Genomic DNA, 19,011 nt, shown 5'->3' with positions numbered 1-19,011 from the left:
TAACGAGAAAAAGTGCGGTCCTCCACGCAAACTCTAACCCATGCGTACGCAAAGCACAAAAACGGGATACGAGAAATTGCGACACCGTTGGCAGAAGGAAGAATGGAGAGAAATATGTGGAAATAATACCATAAACAAAATGTTACCTCATTTATCATATATGAAGAATTCATTTTCAAACATTGATTGATGCCAATCTAAAAATAATTAAACAAACGCCTGTTTGCGATTCCTCAGTGCACTGGGGGGGGGGGGGGGGGGGTTGAGATGCACAGGCTGCAGTGGAGTCTCGCTGTGCACAGCTGATCGACAGCTGGGACACAAACCACCAAATACAAAAAACTAATTCAAAAAACTAATTCAGATCCAGTCATCATGACTCCACTCCGAGTGTGAGATGTCTTTTTTTTAGCTGTTCTGTCGTCATTTCCTGCGTTCTTCTTCATGCAGTCAGTCAGAATGAATGAATGAATGGGCGTTTCTTTGACTATTTATAGGCAAATATGGGCGTTACGTGAAGCCCGCAAAAGCTGCACCGCATTTCGAGTCGATTGTGATTTATAACGGGAAACAGGCGTAGGAAGTCCCGCACGCACTTCCCTCGCCGGTACGCAATGTTTGGTGAATCGGAAAATGTCGGAACATTTCTGTACCTATTTCTTTGCTTTGTACTACGTAAGCATCCTACGCAAGGCTTTATAAATGAGGCCCCAGAAGCGGCAGTGTTTGAGAGCAGTGAAATTATTTTAAAGACTTGACATTTAACTACAGCAGTGTCTGACAGTCTGCATCGTTTAGTACTGGTGTGTGTGGAAAATCTGCTGATTTAGGATCCTGATGTTCTCCATCTGTAGGCGGGATGATTGGGCCGAAATATTAATAATAGGAACCCGGATATCCGCATTGGGGAAGGTGTCCCTGGCTGCATTCAGAAGTCTCCTCGGATCGTTTACCAGAATGGTCGAGTCGCGTCTGTCCCTGTCGCTGAGACCAAACGATAACACCACCTTCTGCACCCCTGGTGAAGTCACCGTATTCTACGGGATGATGGTGGCTGCCAGTGGGCCAAATTGGCCCCCGGAAAACTGTCCACCTGGACCCGTGGATCATGGACCAGGGATTGACAGAAAAAGCGACCTATCGCTTTCCAGTCTAATGCAAAGCGATACAAAATCAGTCAAGTGCCGGGAAAACTCAAATTAAGTTAAAGAGACAAACAACAAAATGAGTGCGGGACCGAGCAAGAAGCTAAAGACATACCACTTCCACCCAGAATGGGAGGAAGAATATTTTGTTGTGATGTCACATTCAAAGGTTATTTGCCTTATTTGTAAAGCAAGCGTCGCTTTGCCAAAGAAAGGTAACGTGGAGAGGCATTATCGGAGTGTTCACAAGGCATACGACAGCGACTTCCCTCCGAGTAGCGAGTTGAGAAAGAGAAAGGTCATGTATTATTGCTACAAAAACATTATCTCGCAGTCTTAGTGTCGCCAACTTGTTTCTAACATGCAAAAAGACAAACTCATGCGTCTATGGTCGGTGTATTTTTGATCTTTCCAATCCAGACGAGATCTCTCTCTCCCCCGTCTGTGCGAGGGGGCGGGCAGTTTACACACACTCGGCTGCTCCATGCAGCAACACAGCGGAGAGAAGCGCTCCAAGGTGTGGTTAAATGTTACCCGTCTTGAGGTGGACGATGCTCGTTGCCAAGAGTGTTTAGCATGTGAGGGCGGTAACACGAGCAGTTTGTCTAAACATTTAGCAAAAGTGCTCCACATCCAGACGGAGGAATGCACCGGGTTCCACTGTCTTTCTAGCAGCTCTGTCCCCATCCACGAGTAACATTTCCACGTCAGGTGTTATGTATGCTAGCAGCAACACACGGAGTTAACTACATTATACAAACATGAAACAGAGTTATTTAGTTTGTTAAAGTTTCAGCTATTCTGTTTACAGTTCTGTCATCAGATTATTTAATATGATTTGTTAAAACATTGTTGTTTCTTTTGATGTGAAATATTATTTATTTTATTTAAATAAAAAGCAATGTTAGTTTTGTTCACAATTTGTTAAGTTAATTTAATAATATATGTATTTTTGAATCAAGTATTCATCTTTATTGTCTTCATTGTTAGTTTCCACATGCCTAAAACAACCTTAAGCTAAATCTAAAAGCTGATGGCTAAATAAGAGCGCTTGAGAAATTGTGCAAGGCATACAGTAATAGTCCGATTAATCGATTATCAAATGAGTCGTTTGTTGCAGCCCTATTATCCCATGTATAAATAAAACGTGTTATTCAGCAACCCTTGCAATTTGGGATTTTATTTTTGGTTGGTAGACCTCGTGAGCTGGTCATTTCAAAAGTAGCTCACCAGCCAAAAAAGTGTGGGCACCCCTGGCTTACATGATTACACAAATGATTTGTTTGAAACTTATAGTTTTATTTTTGAAATGTATTTTATTTTGCTTGACTCAGTTTTTTTTTCTTTTAAACTCATAGTTTTGCTTTATTCTGAGAAAGTGTTGCTTTATCTTTATGATACAAAACTAATCCGGGCACTATTCAATCGAAAATAACCTCCTCCCCGGTGCTAGCCATTTGACCAGTGCAATCCAAAGAAGGAACCCACTCAAGGTGAAGCACAGTCGATCTGTAGTGATTTTGTGTTTAAAAACGTCAGAATATTTATGTTTTTACCTACTCTGTAGACTCGTGGTTCCATTTGTAATTTTAATTTTATTTGAAAAAGTGCTATATTATAATACAGGGTTCGTACGGGTGCTTGAAATCCTTGAAAGTGCTTGAAATTTGACGTGGTGTTTTCAAGGTTGGGAAAGTGCTTGCATTTTGGGAATGGTGCTTGAATTTGGGATAAAGTGCTTGAAAATGTAAATGCTTTACTTCGCTTTTTAGATTAAAAGAAAATAAAGAAGTCGCAGCGCGCTTAATTGCTTCGCTTTTACATAAAACAGCTCCGCTCCAGCCTTCCTATGCGCGTGACCTGCAAGTGTTTTTGTTACGTGTGTAACCCATGTAACCGACCTGGGCATTCTGATGAGTGATAGATGACTGTGTGCCAGGAGGTTGCCGTTTCAACGAGCGTTGGCTAGCAGAAGACAAATACAAGCCATGGCTAAGACGAGGGTCAAGCCCACGAGTAGCCTCCTGCAAAGTTTGCAACATAACGATGGGAGAGTCTGCGCTGACGAGCCACATGAAAGGTACGCCGTAGTAGAGCATTTTAGATTAGGCTAACGTTGCATGTTACGTTTGTTTAAGCTAACGTTAGCGAGCTGAATAGCGAACTCCATGAGGGATAATAATAATTGCAGGGGACAATCATTTCAGAGGAGCGTACCTATGTTAATATGTGCGTTACAGTCGCCATTCTGAGGTGTTCAGAGGATGAAGCACTCACTTGTAATTCTCACGGCATTTCGTGTTATAGTTGTATTTATCATCTGAATTTGCTGAAACAAGTTTAATATTCTTTTGATCGCACAGGGATGAAACGTATACCAATAGAATCTGTGGACTCTCAGCTTTTCATATGATATACAGGGCTCGACATTATAAATGCCCCGGAAGCACTATTTAGACACCCCGGCCAGCATAACGTAATTTCAATTTGCCCGCTCGGGCCACTAAAAATATTGCTTTAAAAAAAAAAATGGTCCTCTGGTATTTTGACAAGCAATTTTGTTAAATTGTTTCGTTTATTAACGCTACAACATAGCGTTTCGTGAGGCGGTTGTCGTTGTTGGGTGAAAAGCAAACAGCTGTTTGCTGCGCAGCGCGAGCGGGAGCGCGCTCCTTCACTACAGACTATCACTATCAATATCTCTCTCTCTCTTTCATATGCAGCTCTGCGTGATTTTGTGGCTACAATTCAGGCTAATACGCTACCAGGGGTGGAATAAGTACTCAGATATTGTACTTGAGTCAAAGTAGAAGTACTCAGATCTTGTAGTGAAAGGAGAAGTACTCAGATCTTGTACTTGAATAAAAGTAGAAGTACTCAGATCTTGTACTTGAGTAAAAGTAGAAGTACTCAGGTCTTGTATTAGAGTAAAAGTAGAAGTACTCAGATGTTGTACTTGAGTAAAAGTAGAAGTACCAGAGTGTAGGAATACTCTGTTACAGTAAAAGTCCTGCATTCAAAATGTTCCTCAAGTGAAAGTAGAAAAGTATTCTCATCAAAATATAGTGAAAGACAGTAAAGGTAGTCGTTGTGCAGATTGGTCCATTTCAGAATAATATATGTGATATGTTTTATAATGATTGATCATGAAAGTGTTCTCAAAGCTGGTGAAGGTGCAGCTAGTCTGAAGTACTTTGTAGACTGCAGGGTAGCTGGTGGATTTACTCCAGGTGGAACTAAAGGCTGATTCAACACTTGATTATATTTCACATCAGTAAAGTAACTGAAGGTATTAAATACATATAGTGGAGGAAAAGTACACCATTTACCTCTGACTTATGTTTATTGCCAACCTAAAAAAATAGTAATCAATAATGTATTGAAAAGTTATTTGGCTGATTGTTGTATATTGGCTCCGCCAGGTTATATGGGAGGCCCAGTCTACGTACAGATGGATCACTAATTTTGAAATATTGTTTTATTTTCTTTAATTGTTCATCCTCATGTAGAAGGCTATCACGCAACACACATTTGGTTGTTTATAGCATAAAGAACATCTGATTTAATGTGAGGTAGGGAAATAATCATTTGAGTATAAGTATGTGTATATAAATGTCATTTACAACAGCTGTAAGATGCTTGAAAAACTTGAATTTGACTTTAGAAAAGGTGTAAGAACCCTGATAATAGTATCTTGTTCTCTGATCTGAATAAATGTGTTATCCATAAAAAAATATGTGAATTTGTGATTGTTTGAAATGTTTTAATCACTTTTAAAAGGCTACAAATTATGTCCTAAGCTTTCTGGGTAGTTCCCAGAATGCATGTTGGTATTGGGTAAAAAGTACAATTTTAGAATGGTCAGTTGTACTATGTTCTAAAAAATGACTTCTATTTGCGTTCTGTGGAATTATAAGCTTTAGGAGTGAAGCGGACATTTAAACGCCTTCACTCAGTAGAATTGGTTAGTTAACCGTTTCTACTCATTAATCTAACCACAAAGTTTTGTGGTCCGGGGTTTAAGTAGTAAATCTACTAATGACTATGGTTATGAAATAGGGTGAGGATAGGGAGAGAGAGAAAGAGGTGCATCCCTGTTGGACACGTATCCCCACTGGGACACTGGTTAGAGAAATTCAGAGGTACAAGAGTAGGTCAGTGTCTACGTTCCAAACTCCGCAGCCGGTCTAGGCTTTCTCTGTTAACCTGTTGCCCTCTAACGGGACCCCGGGGGGCCCCGAGAGGGTAGAGGTTTTAGATGTTAAAGTGGACTGTTTTAAATATTTTAGGTTTCCAATATTTTAATGTTGAACTCTGATATTAATACCGATTGGCGGAACATTAAACGTTTTTACGCAGAAGGGGTCCTTTATATTTATCTATATGCTTGGTTAAACTCCCTCGGATATATTGTTTCCAGGTTTCTGATGACCTTTTTTGGTAGTTCTAAACTTATTGTATTTATCTATGAAAGAGAAGAGTATGGACCTCAGTAGGTATAATCCTGTTGTCAGCCGACAGTAGGATTGTTAACCTTGTATTATCTTCATCGGTTCCCCAAAACCTATTTTTTTTTTTTAAATATATTTTATATAGAACAATTTAGATTTTTAAAAACATTTTTTTTTTTAATATTTGTTCGAACATATTTGAATATACATATATCCTTTATGAACATTGACTATATAATAAAGCATTGAGTAGGGAGAAAATACACTTGGGATAGGAATATTTGTAACTAAAGGGGAAGTGAAGACCTCCAGTGGTCCCACATCTTTTTCGCTGTCTCCTGTGTCCAGTGCACTTGGTCCCTTTCAGTGGAGAAATCCTTCATATCAAGTTGTGATATGTGTCCTGGGGTTCGTTCGATGAGTGTGTTTAGCTTTTTGATGTTTCTAATTGAATTGTTGTGTGAGTGGTAGTCCTGGGGAGAAGTTGATGCTGAGAAGTTGATGCTGAGAATGTGTATGTTGGGAAAAGTCTTCTTAGCTGAGGACAGTAATTGTGTCAGATTATTGTCCAGGATTGCAATGTTCTCTGTGTTTCGATCATTCACGCCGAAACAGAGAAGGACCTCTTTGGTATCCTCAGATGTTGGGGTCTTGTACTTAATGAGGTGGACGGCCTGGATCAAGTTTGCCCCCGGGTAACTGTCCACTTGAATTTTTTTCGTTGTTTATTGGCGGAAGGTGGGAAATGTTGAAAGACCCTATGATTAGGACTTCTCGGCTAGGGGTTAAAGACCAGTTTTTCTTTTTATCTCCATGATGTTCGTGGCGTGTGGCCAGGTTTGTTGGAGAGGTGGGAGGAAGATTAGTCCTCAGTAGTGAGAGACCTAGAACATTCAGGTTCAGGGAGGGTGTTTGTGATGACAAGGGCTCTCCTTAGAGCCTCGCTTCCAGGACGGCGAGTGGTTGGGGTTAGGGGTATTATGGGAGAAAAGCCCAGGTTTTGGGAGGCCACCCCCACAGTTAGTGTTTGTGAGTGTCGTGGCCCAGTCGCCAAAAGCAAGTTAGTACTAGGCAAAACAATGGGCACCAGTGAGGGCATGGTACTACCCAAAGAGGACTGCCCACCAGTTGGACGTTGGGTTTTAACCTTCTTGGGTTGGGTGGTCAGGAATTAAGGTTCTATGATGAGAAATCCTGATATCCTCGGCTGCTTGGATGAAAATCCCCTTTTGTATATTATGGTATTTAGATCTTGCCCATTTTCCGGCCACCTCCCAGGCCCGTTGTTCATCCTCCTTCGTCATTTTTGTAAGCTTGGAGAGTAGAGCCGAGATCGTGTGGGTATGGTGCTCGTCAGATATTTGTAATCCAGTTTGAAGCCAGTTATTGGCATTTCCTTGTAGGAGGTGGGAGGTGTCCACCGTTGGAATGCAGGGTTTGAATGTGTTTGCTATTTGGATTTTCGTCTGAATCACACGTGGGAGGATCTTCGTTGAGCCCTGGATGGTTTTTCTGTTGGTGATGGTAGGTTCGTAGAATACCAAAGATGGTCCTGGTCAGCACTTGGAAGTCTGTTAATTTTCTGGCAGCCATATTGGAGTTGTTTTTGGAAATCTATGAAAGGAGTATAGAGATATATAAACAACAACAAGTAATTGTAAGTATCAATAATGACTTCTATTAGCGTTCCGAGAAACTCTAAGTTCCGAGTGAATCTAAGCGGGCATTTAAACGCTTTCACTCAGTAGAATTGGTCAGTTAACCGCTTCCACTCATTAGTCTAACCAAAAAGTGTTGTGGTCCGACTAAGGTTTAAATAGTAAATCTACTAATAACTATGGTTATGAAATAGGGTGAGGATAGAGAGAGAGTACATTGTACAAGAGTAGGTCAGTGTCTACGTTCCAAACTCCGCAGCCGTTCTAGGCTTTCTCTGTTAACCTGTTACCCTCTAACGGGACCCCAGGGGGCCTGAGAGGGAAAAGGTTTGTGCTCGAAAATAGAGGTAAAGATGTGGACTGTTTTTTTTATATTTTTATATTTCAAATATTTTAATGTTGGACTCTGAATATCGATTGTCGTAACATTTAAAGGTTTTTACGCTGAAGAGGTCCTTTATATTTATCTATATGCTTTGTTCAGTTCCCCCCCAGGTTTCTAATCCAGTTTCTTTCTTCTTTTTGTCTATCCTCGGTTGCAGGGCCGCCCCTCCCTACAGGCCAATCACGCAGGCTGCATGGGGCCCCGCCTTGAGCAGGGGGCCTCGCCTAGAGGTCCTCAGCTGCTGTGCCCAGTTCTCCGCGCACCCCCCGCGAGAGTGAGAGGTGACAAGGGGAGCACGTCTGTAACCCGACACCGTTGCAATGAATCGACATCTGACCAATCACGACTTTGATACGGCCACTAGTGCAGGTGAAGAGATGTCGGTGAAAAGACAGTTTCAGTCCGGCGCAAGCAAGAGGGAAAAAAAAAAACATGAAGAAACTAGAGCATCACTCGAAGGTGGGTTATTGTATAAGTCAAATTGCCAATTGCCATATTAAAACATCAGCTGCAATTCACGACATGAAGAAGGCAGTCTCTGCAGAGCATAATAGGCTAATGGAGATGCAGTTATTTCCAGCATTCTTTATTCATTCAAGTATGTGATGCCTTTTATCTGCTAATGTACAGGAGGAAGAGTGATACACTGTCTGTCTAGTTGGCTTACATAACAGTTACAGTTTACAGCCTAAAAAACATGGAGCATTTTCCCCCTTTTATGTCTATTTGCACATTTCATGGTGAAGCTCAGCCTCTCCCCTTAACTCCTGCAGTGAGCATCATGTCAACCACAACACAGAGAAACACTGATAGAAATGTGTGTGTAGTTGTTGATACATTGCTGACAGAGGGATCTACATTTGAATACAGATTTAAGAAATATCAGTTTTGTCATAAGCATGTTTTGTCTTGACTACCGTACTTTTCGGACTATAAAGCGCACCTGCAGATCTGTCTTGCTCTCGGTTCAATCAATCAATCAATCAATCAATGTTTATTTATACAGCCCAATATCACAAATGTTACATTTGTCTCAGTGGTCTTCACAGTGTGTACAGAATATCAGTATGACAATACGACACCCTCTGTCCTTAGACCCTCACATCGTACAAGGAAAAACTTCCAAAGAAAACCCAGTTTAAAGGGAACATGGGAGAAACCTCAGGGAGAGCAACAGAGGAGGGATCCCTCTCCCAGGACGGACAGACGTGCAATAGATGCCGTGTGTAAATTGAAAAGATAATACATTTGCAACATAGGTAGTCCAAATGTTTGGAAATGCATGTGTGTATAATAAATATAATATAATAAAAAAGTAGGACTTAAGTTAGTAGGACTAACCCTAGGGTTAAGGTTGGGATTAGGGTCACCCTGAGGGATAGGTTTGTTATTAGTTAAATCCATTTTCTCTCTGCTGGTAAACTAACGTGTGTTTTTCTATCTTAAGAGGGATCAGTAAGGTGAGGCTGCCGTGACGGTTTGATTCAGAAGGAGTTTAGTGTATCAGATCCCTGATGTTGACCAGAATGTGTATTTCCACTGTGTACAACATGTTAGAAGGGACCCACAATCTATCTGTATGCAAGGGATAATGTGCAGCGAGGCGGTCTCTATGGGGAAGAGAACACCTGCATCTAGATCCCTCTGCAGGTGGTACTTTAACTATATTCTGATGAGAATACTTTTCTACTTTTACTTGAGTAACATTTTGAATGCAGGACTTTTTATTGTAACCGAGTATTCCTACACTCTGGTACTTTACTCAAGTACACGATCTGAACTTCTCCCACCTCTGACAATAAATCCTGAGTGGTTACCAAAAAAAAGGTTATTTTCATTTTACAAATCCTGCACTCAGCTTTGCTTTCTCCCATATCACTGAAAAGCAGCAGATGCTGCTTCTTTTTCCGGTTTTCGCTCATTTCTTGACTTTTTCCGACGCGCTTGCATTTAAATCCGTCTCTCTATAGCTGGCCTGTACCACTACACCTTCTGTCTTTGGAGCGTCTGCCCCCTACCCTTATTTCACATAATTGTATGATCCTAGTGTGTCCTCGCATATGATTGGCCGCATGGTGGCCCAGCAAAATAAAGTCCCGCCCCTCCCTGCATGGTTGGATTCCCCCGCAAGAGTAGGAGCGGCTGAAGATTAGGCTCTCAGCATCTGTAGCCTCTGCCGGGCCGCTCATCACATTCAGTGTGAAGCCCCTCCTGAGCTGCTTCACTGTGTGTGTGTGTGTGTGTGTGTGTGTGTGTGTGTGTGTGTGTGTGTGTGTGTGTGTGTGTGTGTGTGTGTGTGTGTGTGTGTGTGTGTGTGTGTGTGTGTGTGTGTGTGTGTGTGTGTGTGTGTGTGTGTGTGTGTGTGTGGATAAAGGTTCGGGAAAAACGTTTATAGCCTTTATGGACCTCAGTGTGTGTGTCATGTGTAGATTCGCACCAACCTTGTCTCCTTCAAAATTAGGCTTATCATACAACTATGCAAGGACAAGTACTTGAAGTTATAAATACCTTGGTATCTGGCTTGATGATTGTCTTACTTTTAAACTTCATGTCAATAACCTGCTTAAAAAGGAGTCGAGGCTGATCCTCTTGCTGTAGTCCTGTGTCCTGTATCCTTTATCCCGAGTTCTGGATTAAGTCGTGGACTTCGGGTCGTGGCTGAACCTGTCTCTGCGGTCCTGCCTTGGGTCTCGTCATGCTGCTTCCCTGATGGCTTCCACAGGATTGTAGCTGACATCCTCGTGGATTCATCTTCTTATTACAGACACATGCATTTCAGACACATTCGGTCTATATGCTGTAAAATGTATTATCTCTTGGATTTACACACGGCATCTATTGCACGTCTGTGCGTCCTGGGAGAGGGATCCCTCCTCTGTTGCTCTCCCTGAGGTTTCTCCCATGTTCCCTTTAAACTGTGGGGTTTCTCCGGAAGTTTTTCCTTGTACGATGTGAGGGTCGTTTATAAATGTGCTATATAAATAAAACTTGATTTGATTTGATAAAAAGCTGAGGGTTAGGCTAGGTTTCTTCTACGGAAACAAGTCCTGTTTCTCGCTTGAGGCCAGGAAAAGGCTCTGTGACCTTTGACCTGTGCTGGACTCTGGTGATCTGGTCTATATGAATGCACCTGCCCATTGCCTGAACAAGTGAGATGCCGCCTCACAGTGCTCTGAGATGTGTCACAAATTGTAAAGCGCTTACTCATCACTGTACCCTGTATACCAAGGCAGGTTTACCATCACTCTCTGTACGGAGGCTCAGTCACTGGTACACGTTTATCTATAAAGCTTTGTTGGGTAAACTCCCGTATTATATCTGCTCTCTGATAACACAGAGAGTTGCAAGCAGCTATTGTCTGAGGTCACATGATGTAGTCTTGTTAGATGTGCCAAGAGCAAGGACTGTCTTCGGTAAGACAGCTTTTATGTGCGCAGCTCCACTTGCTTGGAACAATCTTCAGCAAGAATTGAAACTGAGCAATCTCATTCCTCTGCATGTTTTTAAAGCTAGGCTAAATGAAATGCTCGTTGATACTATGGGCACTTGTAAATGTATCCTGTAAATATAATGTATGATGTCCTTTATTGTTTCATGTGGAACCGATATGCTGCAGCACGGTCCCTTGAAAAAGAGATCTATGATCTCAATGGGACAAATCTCGTTAAATAAAGGTTTGAAATGAAATGAAACTATAATTCAATTACAATCAGTGGAACATATATTTTCTCCCGCAGAGAATTACAGTCACAGTTTGAAACACATTTATGTTGTAAATGTGTTTGAAACCAAACAAAGTGCTACCCACTCCATCCTGACAAACTGCATCACTGAAATACAATCTGAATAACACATAAATACATATTTTGCAATCAATCATGAGATAATGTGTTATTACTTTAAAATGTACACAACCCGAACAACATTCCAAAAGATGTAGTCCTTTTTTTTTCCCTTTTGCTTTCCAAGATGTTCCTGGAGGTATCTCATCAGTTTAAAAACATGTTTTAGCAACAATGCTAGGCTATAGACTTCATGAATTGACTTCAGTATTGAGCTGAGTTACGAACTTGAAATGAATATTGACCCTGTCCAACTTTTGGGAAGGAATCGAACACATTTTCAAAAGACGGCAGCTTTGAAAAGAAAGTATAAGAAGAGGTGAGAGACTGAGGGGGTAGCAATGTGCTGGGATTGAAAAATAAAATAACTGAGATGTGGAAAGATTAAAAGATTGAGAAATAGAAGAGGAGAAAAATAGGATTGTCAGTAATAGAAGAGGGGGATACCAGCAGAGAAAGTGTCCTCACTCTCCGCCTGAGAGAGTATCGATCGCAAGCTCCCAGGATGCTTCGTTGCCCCTCACACTGGATGACCATCGCTGAGAGAAACAGAAGGAGAGCAAAGATACTTTATAGAAATACCTGAAAGAGAGAAAGATGGACTTAAAGGAAGGTGTAAAACAATAGACCCTGTAATGGAGAGATTTGGTGCCAGCAGACATCTTATTTATAAAGAGTAAAACTGGTAAAATGAGATATCAAAAATGTTTCCACACAGTTGCCTCTTTGAAAACCAATGAATGATCCGTCTCATTAGCACTGAGACTTAATTACTCAGAACTCATGTCTGCCAACAAGTTGCATTTGGCAGCACTTCATCCTGCTTTTATGAGGCGACAACGGATGCACATGATTTAATTCTCATCAAACAGCGTGTTGGCTTTAAGGGGGCGGTTACTGGCTCTTGCAGCGACAGCAAACAAAGAAGAGCAGCTCTTCATCTTTGGCTTCATGAGGTACCGTATGTTGGCTGAACACATAAGCACATACATAATGTACACCAGAGTCCTGCACGGGTCTGCTTTTCAAGACCCGCACCCGCGACGTGCAGTACCGAACCCGCCCCGCAACCGGCACATATTGCCAATTAGATCCGCAACCCGACCCGACCCTGCCTATTGAATTCAAAACCTTTATTTATCCAGGTGAAATCCCATTGAGATCAATGATCTCTTTTTCAAGGGAGACCTGAAAAAGGTCTCCCTTGCACGTTTTCCCTGCTCCTATATATGAGCAGTGAAAACGTGCAATTATTAACACATGCAGTTGCATATTTGTCTCAAAAAGCGTGGGATGTTGGTTATTTCCTCATCTAGGAACCAAAAGCCTCCAGACGTTGGATTTCGCTCTTGAGGAAGTGTTATTGAAAATGCTGTATTCTCCAGAGAGAGCTTCACCTCACATTTCGAATGTGGCGCGCACAGCAGCAGACTGATGCGCTGCAGAGGTTATGATTATGCGCGGTCCCGCGGGGGAGAGGTCTGAGGATTTCACCCTCCTGTTATATTCGTTTTTTGTAACAGCAATAATATTCGTGGGTCAATTTGACCCAGTGCATGTTTATTTATCCAAAAATGGTCAGAAGCCCCAAAATCCAGATGATTTTTTTTACATAGTTTGTACCTTTTATTACTATCAATGAAATCAATATTTAGTGCAATTGTGTTATTCACCCCTCACAGATCATGATTCCATTAGAATAAGTCACTCGTTTTCCCCAAAAATATACATTCAAACACATTTTTCTATTTTATTTTTTACATTGGAAAAGCCTTGATATAAAATACATTAGTTTTGCATAACATAACATGTTTTAAATTAATTTTAAAATGTTCCCACTTGTTTTACAATTGGTTGATGTTGATAAATAGAGACGAGACACCTCTTCTGTTCAGGGTCAAATTGACCCGTTCACTTAGAATCAAGCCAAATGAGTCATAAGGATTTGTATTGAAAGTGTTTTATTGTAACAGCAATTAAGTGTGTGTGTGTGTGTGTGTGTGGTGTCTACACAGCACAGGAGGGACATGTTGTCAATGTGTGCTTTACGCAAATGTATTTTGCACAAAGCACACATGTCGTGCTGGTCTTGGTGTCATCAGACGGCTTGCACACCTGGCACCTTTTCCTCTTCCTCTTTCCCCCAGCGGCAACCTAGAAAGATGAGGATGAGGATTATTTTACTATGTTTTTGCTGATGTTAGTGCATTGTAAGAACCACTAACATGGAGATGTAGGAACAATTGTATTCATTGCTACCAATACAAGGACTGCTCACAATGAATAAAGAACGTTCATCCATCTCCATGTTAGTGTTTACACACACACACACACACGCGCGCGCACACGAGTAGTTGGTGTAGCCCTCTCCTGGATCTCCCTCACTGTTGCAGCAGCGGCTGGGGTCCTTGGCATGTGCTGCCTCCTTTTAATATGAGGGACGACAAGTGCCTTCCCCAGCTCCTCAAGGAACAGGCGCCTCCTGTACAGCTTGGACTTGTTCCACTCAGGGGAGATCTCCGTGAAGATAACAAATGCGGTGTAGGCCGATATATCGATCAGGTTATAGAACATTACTAAAGGCCAGCGTGCCGTCATCCTTTTGGTGCTGTAGGTCCCTGTGACTTTGTCCAGTTGTCCACCCCCCCTTTGGTGGCATTGTAGTCCAGGATGAGGCTCGGCTTATGATCCTCTCTGGTGCTGATTTCAGCATTCTTATGGAGAGTGCTCATGAGCAACACATGTTTTCCCTTTCTGGGGCAGTAAGACACGAGGGTTGTGGTGTCTGTGAACACAAGCTTGGAGGATTGAGGGACCCTGTTCTTGATCACCAGCATTTCGGCAGGGAGTTCCGTTCTGTTCTTTCGTCCAGTTCCAACCATTGTTAGTTTTCTCTTCAGGAGCCCCTGACCCAGGCTGGAGGACGTGAAGACATTGTCACAAGTTATGTTGTGACCCCTGAGACCCTGTGCCATGTCGAGCACAACCCTCATGCCCTGATTCCTCTCTGGGAGTCCTCCAACTGGCTTTCCAGTGTAAACCTGCAGGTTTAGTGCATAGCTGGAGTTTGCATCACATGCTGCCCATATTTTCAAGCCATATTTTTCCGGTTTCAAAGGCATGTATTGCTTGAAGGGGCAACGACCTCTGAATGCCACCAGCCTTTCATCCACGGTGACATTAGGTCCTGGGCTGTAGAGAAGTGGAAGCCGCTCTACCCACTTGTCCCACACTGTCCTGATAGCTGCCAGCTTGTCTCTCTCACGTCTGCCAGCTCTTGTGTCACGATTATCAAATCGGATCACTCTTGAGAAAATGTGGAAAGTCCCCAGAGACATTGTGGCTCGGAATATATTCCTGCCTGTGTCTGCGTCCCACAGGCTGGCTGTCGATTCATCCCTGGATTTGTAGACCCCAGCCAGGATGAGGAGACCCAAATACGCATGTAAATGCATTTCGTCCAGCTCCTTCCACTCCTCCCCATACACACGTCTCCCTTCCAGATTGGTCATATCCAGACCGATCTTCAGCGCTGTGTTCGAAATTACCAGCTCAAAAGCAGACTTGATGACTGTGACACGAGAGACTGGTGGGCCCTGGCACTGCCTTCATTATGTCTGCTGCCGATAGTGTTGCCTGGCGTCCATTAGGGGATGAGGACCACTGCATTTCACCATTTCATGAATGTCGCATCTGGGCGAATATCAGTTTCCTCATCTGATTGATCATAATCAGAATCTTCATCGTTTACCTCAAGGTAGTCTTCATCCTCGGAAACGTTCTCCTCTATCTCGCTGTCGTGATCCTCCTCAAGGATGTACTCCATAGCCCAGGGCTGTCCTCTCTTCACTTGCATTGCTCATTGTGTCTGATAGTATTGTGAGTATACTGTACGTTAAGTGCAGAGTATAATGTATCCCAGTGTGGGAGGAGCTTACCCATTACACATTTGAGACTTGAACCCTCTGACCCCCACTTTCACTAACAGGTGCGGTGTGTATTTCTGTGTGAGAGTAACAAATAACAATGTATCACTTTTGAACCCTCTGACCCCTTCTAGCCTCCACTTTCACTGCCAGGTGCAGGGTGTCTGTCTGTCGATGGACAATTACGATATATATATTCTGTATATCGCATTTGAACCCTCTGACCCCTTCCAGGGTCCACTTTTTTTGTGTGTGTGTGTGTGTGTGTGTGTGTGTGTGTGTGTGTGTGTGTGTGTGTGTGTGTGTGTGTGTGTGTGTGTGTGTGTGTGTGTGTGTGTGTGTGTGTGTGTGTGTGTGTGTGTGTGTGTGTGTGTGTGTGTGTGTGTGTGTGTGTGTGTGTGTGTGTGTGTGTGTGTGTGTGAATACCATCTCTGTGATATAGACATGTAGGGGGGGGTTCCAAATGCATGACATGAACCATTTACTTTTAATAACTAAATTATTATTATTTTAATAGATTTATTATGCAATACCCGACCCGCATCGTCTTTGTTTTACCCAGAACCGAACCCGGAAAAAAGCGTTTGAAAAAATACCACCCGCGAATCACCTTTTTTGCGGGTCACCCGCGGGTACCCGACCCGATGCAGGACTCTGATGTACATACAACTTATGTTTACGCAGATACATTTTGTTCTTACCTGTTTTAAACTTGCTTTCTAGCAGAAGTTGGATTCCTTTGTGATCATGGGTAAGTTACCCATGAGACCTCTCTCTGCCTTGGTTTGCAGAAGCAGAAGCTTTGGCTGCAAACTGTTCTGCATTGAAACAAAGAAGTGTGGTTGTGCTTGGGTTGAGGCTGCTGCATCAGGCACTGGTAAGCCGTGAAATACAATTCAAGAAGTCCAGTTTGTCCATTAGATCTATGAGCATTCAGACTTATCAGAAATCAAAGCTCGAGTGAGGCCTGGGACAGGTTTTGACAACTCTGGAAAGATATGCGCTGTGTGACCGGCGGTTCATGTTCACGCTAAAAAGTTATTTCAAGTTGACATCATGACATCAAGCAGCAGTTAGAAAACTCTCCCCATTGCGGAAAAGAAGCCCAGTCTTCAGCATTATAGGCGGAGATACTGTCATGTCATGATACTTTCATGGCTCGTGCGTGGTATGGCTTTTGACTTTCCTGAGCAAAGGTTGAGCCACTTTGAACCCGATGGCCTTTGCGTTTGCTTCGCCAGACTGTCCTCATTGGAATGAAAGAAAAGCCCGGCACTGACAAATATGGTCAGAATATGGACAAATCCTATTGACACACACACCACGAGTCAAAGCTTGTGTGCTTGATTCTTTTATTATTGACCTCAGTCCTGACAATTGCACTGCTATAATGCATACCTTAATAATAGTCGTAAAACGTTGTTTGAACTCTTGAAGATTGTGTGCTAGCGAACAATTTAGAGGAGTCAACTCAATATACTGATTGATTGTTCATTATTAGCAGTAACTAAACTCTGTATAAGGGCGTGTGTCGTAACCTGTTGTACCCACCTTCCAAATACCCTAGCACAGGGGGGTCGAAACCTTTCACTGAGGGCCACATACAGAAACATATACGATGGACTGGGCCCCTCGCTAGAGGTGAGGTATACTGCCTCATAAGTTAGCAAGTTAGCAAAATCAATCAAATGTGGGTTAATTATTTTTGATACTAATCAAAATGCTTCTTTCTTTTTTTAAACAGTTCTCATAGGGTTCATTTATTAACAGAAGCCTCAGATTTCTTATATGAGGACATATGAAGGGTATATATAGTGATTGGGCTTTTTTTCAACTGTGTCAGACTTGAAGCTTTGTTATGTGTTAAATGTTTTGAACTTGAATTGACTGAATGTATAAAAGTGGGCTTACTAACACATTCATGCTGTGTAATGTATTTTTAAGTATATAAGACAAGCACAAGTTTCATGTGTGGGCCATGTTTCATTATACTTTTTGAATTTTGCTGAGGGACGATTACAAATGGTGTCGGAGGAAAATCTCGGACTCGGCTAGTTGAAAAAGTCCGGACCTCCCTCCCAAGATTATAACTTATTAACTTTCTTCGTGATTTACAATTCTAATGGGTTCTGAAGAAATCGCTGGAGGCAGACAGAGTTTGGTGCAATAGAACTTTTATTACGTCAAAAGACAGAGCGAGCAGACCCCGGGATCATACTGCGGAACAAACGTTGTACTCGCACCTTTAGTGAGCCTTCTCGTCCCTTATTGGTTGACCCAGGTGAAGTTTCTTTGTCAGCAACTTTTTCTGCAGACGTTTACATTTATCGTTCCGTCACATGGACCGCTTCTTGACCTTCACCAAAGTGCACTATCAAGTGAGGGGAGTTTTACCACTGGTCTCTTTCCCAGTTGTAGCCTTGCATCTCATTAGCCTCAGGCAATGTGAATAATAATGAACCTTTACCTAGAAGTGGCCCCTTCGTTCAACCTCTACACACACACACACACACACACACACACACACACACACACACACACACACACACACACACACACACACACACACACACACACACACACACACACACACACACACACACACACACACACACACACACACACACACACACACACACACACACACACACACACACACACACACTCAGAGCGAGAGAGTGAGCCCCTTATACAGACATGCGCACTAGCCTTAGCAGCAGCGTCCGCGACTCTTCTCCACAAGAAGTTACACACTCATTCAGATGGAGACACTGTTCTGACAGTGTACACACCCTAACATTACACTATTAGTATATTACTATACTGTGAACACTCATCATTCCCCATTATGTTCTAATAATGAGCATTTCTTCAAGAAAAGTTATACTACAACATTTAGATAATAAGAGGGACATGTTTGTATTTTGCCTCCTGCATACGGCGCAGACGTTCTGCAGATCCTTCTCTTTGCTTGTGTTAGTGGGGAATTGGCTGTAAGGAGGCTGCAGTGAGGGCACATCGTGGCTCTGGCTTACACCCCGCATATTGTTTTTGCGGCTTTGGACATTTTGTATTTTTATGATTTCTTTACATTACTAGACAGCACCCCTTGCTAGTTCACTGGTGCCGTAAAGGTTCAATTGTATGTACAAATTCGATTTTTCAAAAATTAACAAATGAGTGAGAGTGTGAAATATGACCTGTACCACAGTCTGAGGTGTGAACGTCTGCTCCACACAGGATAGCTTTTTCACACCTCCACCAACATGCCATCTCCTCTCTTCACTCGCCTCCCAAAGAAAGCCATAGAGGAGCTCGATCCGCTTTGCAGTCATGCTTTACTGCGGGGGGGGGGGGGGGGGTGAACTCCAAATGTGGGCATACAGGAAGGGAAACGGAGATTAATACTGGCTGGTCAAAAGCCAGCTAACAACGCTGTCAGGCTGGAGAGCCGGTTCAACAATGACTCAGCATCCATGGCAGGCGGCCAACACAATCTCAGGCTACAAGGGAAGAGCCTTCCTAGAACACCCCCCCCCCTCCTTCAGAAGTTTCAACAACTACAGAGTCCCATGTCAGTCAGAGCCGGGGACACAATATACTT

At 42.6% G+C, this 19,011-nt stretch overlaps 1 pseudogene; it reads right to left on the bottom strand.

The window, feature by feature from the left end:
* Positions 1–12,335: 12,335 nt before the first annotated feature.
* On the bottom strand, positions 12,336–15,337 carry LOC117453475 (piggyBac transposable element-derived protein 4-like; annotated as a pseudogene).
* Positions 15,338–19,011: the final 3,674 nt, after the last annotated feature.

This window comes from Pseudochaenichthys georgianus, chromosome 10, assembly GCF_902827115.2.
Source record: "Pseudochaenichthys georgianus chromosome 10, fPseGeo1.2, whole genome shotgun sequence".
Lineage (NCBI taxonomy): Eukaryota > Metazoa > Chordata > Actinopteri > Perciformes > Channichthyidae > Pseudochaenichthys > Pseudochaenichthys georgianus.
Note: the sequence above shows the minus strand (reverse complement) of the source record. Positions and strands in the feature narration are given on the sequence as shown.